Source organism: Rutidosis leptorrhynchoides, chromosome 3 (assembly GCF_046630445.1).
Source record: "Rutidosis leptorrhynchoides isolate AG116_Rl617_1_P2 chromosome 3, CSIRO_AGI_Rlap_v1, whole genome shotgun sequence".
In the NCBI taxonomy this organism is placed as follows: Eukaryota; Viridiplantae; Streptophyta; class Magnoliopsida; order Asterales; family Asteraceae; genus Rutidosis; species Rutidosis leptorrhynchoides.
The window spans coordinates 36,857,434-36,862,363 of NC_092335.1; positions in this window are offsets into that span (position 1 = coordinate 36,857,434).

Consider the following 4,930-nt stretch of genomic DNA (forward strand, 5'->3'; position numbering starts at 1 on the left):
CAACACGAGGTTGAGTGAGTTCATAGGTTTGTCATAAATAATGAATTCAGTAATAGTGTTAGACCACAAGATTTTTTCTCATAAGTAGATCACTCAGATCCAGTCAAGTTAATCTCCCGCAGGATCAAAAAGTTATGCCATTGCGTGATATTTAGACTAAACGTTGTTTGCCCCGTGACAAGTTGTTCTGTCCTTGTCGTTTAATTTCATTATCAAGTAATACAAAGACTTAGTCAAATGTATCGGGGACGTTACTCCCGATAGGCCTATCCCCAATAATTAAGAATGCCGCAGCAATTAAAAATATCACTGTAGGGACTTAGTCGGACATAGCCGGGTATAGCATAGTTTAATAGTTGGTACTGATATTTAGACTAGACTTTCAAGTTTGCCCCGTAACATGTTATCATTTATACTTGTCGGTTGGGGACTTATTGGTCATAGCCCAACATATCACAGTTTAATAGTTGGTACTTGTATTTAGACTAGACTTTCAAGTTTTCCCCGTAACAAGTTATCGTTTATACTTGTCGGTTGGGGACTTGATGGTCATAGCCCAACATATTACATTTTAATAGTTGATATGTGTAAAACAGTTATAAAAGTTGCGCATGTATTCTCAGCCTAAAAATATAGATAAAAAGGGAGCAGATGAACTCACATTAAATAGCAGTTGAAGTATTCCACGCAAGAAGGAAAGTAAAGCAAGTAAGTGATCTGGATATCAACCTTGAGGTATAACGTTTGATTAGTTAATGTCTAACTTGACATAAAGTATGTTTATTAATATAGCAACTATATTGACAGTGACGGTTTTCGAGAAAAGTTCCTATTTCTCAAAAGTTTCTATTTTTGGAAACCTACTATTTATGAAAAACTTCCACTTATAGTAAGCTTCTAGTTTAAGAATGTTCGGGTTATAATTCTTAACAAAGATGTTGTACAATCTCGCCCAAACTTCGTCACTAACATGCAAGTCACTCGAATGATCTATTGTTACCGAGCGGCCCAGGATCTCTTGACCAGAATCTAAGTCTTGGCATTCGAGATCCACAAGCTTCCCATAATGGTAACAAGGATCACCTAGGCCACAAGTAGCGGTGATGTTTGTAGTCCTTGTACGCTATCTTTAATTATAACCGTCACGTTAGGTGCGTATATATATATATATATATATATATATATATATATATATATATATATATATATATATATATATATATATATATATATATATTCATTAATTCGATTTTACTTATAACTCCTATATATTAATTCATAAAAATACTTTTATAATTTTTAGTAACATATATTACTAATTATAACATGTTATTTATTTAATTTTAATTGCATATAATTTATAACATTATTTACATGTATCGGTAAAAAAATAATAAACCGAAGTAAATAGTAAAAAGTAAAAAGAAAAAAAGTAAAAAGTAAAAAGTAAAAAGTAAGAAAAGAATACTTGCTAGTAGTAATTCTTCAAAGAGAGAATGAGAGAAATTTTAGTGTGAGTTTGAATGAGAAATGAGGGGTATTTATACTTGTAAAAATTAGGTAAAATGAATAAAATAATTAAAAGAAAAAGAAATATTTTAATTTTTAATGGGATTTTAAAATTCAAAAGTATTAAATGTTAGGTCATGGGATAATGCACAAAATAAAATAATAAAAGTAGTTTTCCATTATAATTTTTAATTAAAAAGTAATTTATTTATTTATTTATTTATTTTATTAAAAAAATCATTTATTTTATGGAATTTTTTTTATATATTTTTTTTAAAATAAAAAAATTGATTTACTACTTTCCAAGAATATTTGTCAATATTTTTTTTATTCATAATAACAATACTGATAATAAAGATATTAATTATTGATATCTTGTTTAAAAAGGATATTAATAATAATAATATTAATATATCAAATTAATGCGTAATTATTTACAAATAAATGTTCGTGAATCGTCGGAATTAGTCGAGGTTAAATGAAATCATATAAAGATTTTTGTTTAAATTTTGCCGAAAATTTACGGGTTATCACAGTATCCCCCTGTTAATAGAAATTTCGTCCCGAAATTTAGTTGTTGCCATCAGTCAGCATTGTTTGTAAACAGGTGAGGATATTTTCGTTTTATTTGGTCTTCACGTTCCCAGGTATGCTTGGGGCCTTTCGTGAATTCCAACTAATAGGATATTGTTTTGTTTCTAACGTTTAAATCTTATGATCCATAAATTCTACGAAGTGCATTTTATTATTAATGCGGAGGTTATCTAAAGAATTTAACAAGAGTGTCATTGATTAGGTTTTCCTCAGAAAGAGATGATGACGTTATACAAGCATTTCAATATACATGAAATGTGTGATGAATAATAGTGAGCTTATTTAAACCTTGAGCGTTTATGCCACAATATTAGAGTAGATAAAACAGAGAAGAGTTCATGAAAATCATAGTCATGAAATTTGATAGAGATCATCATTCTTTACAACAAGAATGATGAATATGAGTTGAAAATTATAGTTTTATCAACATTTAATAATATGGATAAAGTAATTCGATTATAGAAAGAGTATAAACGAAGCTATCGTAAAAGATTGAAATGAGGAAATTAAATGTTCGTCTTAACTTTTGACGTAGTCACGATTGATTTCCGGGATTCAAGGAATTAGAGGAAATCTTCGTAATCTATAGGATTTGATTCTCCGGTAATTAAGGAAATTAGGATTTTCTTTAATTAAATGCGGTGAATTGCCTCGATTGCTGTGTCTGGAATTTCGCTATAAATTAGCTTCTTCCGTTTCATTATCTTCACCACTTCTATATTTTCTTTTCTCAATTCATATTTCCAAAAGATTTGTTAATATGCTCAATCCAGCTCTTGTTCTTGACCTTATATTGGTTATCACCACAATCTTCCTTCTTTTCCAACTCCCACCAGAGGAGTCTGTTTACTTCTATTATGCTCTAGGATTTATTGTGTTTTTAGTTCTCCCGTGTCTTTATATTGCTATACGCATTGATATACACGATTTGTAATTTCAGTGTTGTTATCGGGCTTTATATTTTCCCTTATATGTCGGAGCTCTTTGCCTTTTTATTCTCCTCTCAACTCTAAGTAAAGCGAGTAATGGTCCAGAATTTGTAGGTATGAAGTTTCGAATGATCATAATATACAAAGCAGAAGGAAAAATAATAGCACGATTTGATTTGTCAAATTATCAGAATATCTGGAAAAGACCGAATCATAAAGAAAAATATTTTCTTGATATGTTTAGAGGTTAAATAGAATGTAAGAGTCGTGTAACATGGCAAATGATGATTATAAAGTCTATGAATCATCATCTTCCATTAAAAATTTAGCATGACTTACTGTAATATAATCACGTTGGCCTGACGTCATTATATTATACTAACTCATGCTTCAATTCCCAACACTACTTTAAATCATTCAAAATTTAAACTTGAATTTTATAGAATATAGAAACTAAAACAGTTTCCTTTTTGATGTGATAAAGATATCGCAAGGAGACAATTAATTGCGGTCAAGAATCGTTATGAAGATATCTTCAGAAATATAGAGGATATTTATAACGAAAGATACGGTGATATCTTAGAATTTCTAAGATCCAATGACGAGGAAAATTCTTCTGTTTCCTCTGCATTTAATGCTACCATATCGGAATCATTGGTTATCAATCCGAGATGGTTTCAAGAATTTTTTTTTTTTTTTAGATGATTAAACGCTGATTGTAATCGTCAACGAATCTAATGGCTAACGAATAGGCGTTATTGATTTTAAAAGTGATGAGTGATAATTTCGGTGGTTTGATGTGATAATTCATTGCAGAATACGAATGAATGAATGTTAATCTTTAGGAAGATAACACCTGCTAAAGCTTTACTTGAATTTCGATATGTTAATTTCAGAATGTGTAATTGATTTTGTATGAAGATGATTGTGTATCATTGTGAAGGTAGTGTGTATAATTAATGATTTATGAATCGAAATTTAAGAATTTACAGTGTATTAATGTGAGATGTAAATATTTCTCGGGTATTACCTACCCGTTAAAATATTTTCACAATTAACAGTTTGTACAATAGAATTTACAATCTTTATGAAGATATACGTTCATATATGTATTCTTCAGATATAATCATGGATTTAATATAATATTAAACTCATTTGATTTGCGGTTGAAACGAGAATGAATAATCTCCAAAACCTTTAGAGATTTCATAATTGTCTCGAAATATTTCGCTAATGAAGTTATGAATCAATACATTCATCGTTACACTTGATTTATTATGAAATGGAGTTTATTGTGTTGAAGCAGTGATTAACAATTGTTAAGTCATTAACGAAGGGTGTACATCATAGCATATTAGTGATATGAATTAACCAAGTAGTACATACTAGTTGAGATTCACACGTAATTGCTTAGTACGATAAGATTTATTATTATTCCAAATCATATATATATAAAGTATACATATATAATTCTTCGCGAAAAATGAGTCAATACATCTTAACTCATTATTACTAATATTCCTTGGTATCTATGGGCGTATGATGTTGATGTTTGAGGTACTGAGTGTGATGTTGAGGCGTGGGATGCGGATGTTGTTTTTGATGAAGCTGATGCTGTTGGTGGTGATGCTGATGGTGCTTACAATTCTTGTGGTGTTGGTAATGTTGGTGGTATTGATGGTACTAGTGGTGTTGGTGGTGTTGCTTTTGGTACTTGGGTAGTAGGTGTGAGCCTAGCTTCCAAATCGTGCACCATTTCCTCCAGGATTTCTACTTTACGCTCGAGTCTATGGATTTATTCTACCCATTCCTCCGTAAGGTTTGTCAATTCTTGATATTTAGTTCGAAGTCTTCTAACTTCTTCTAGTAATCCTATCTGATTAGAATTTGGGAGTAGA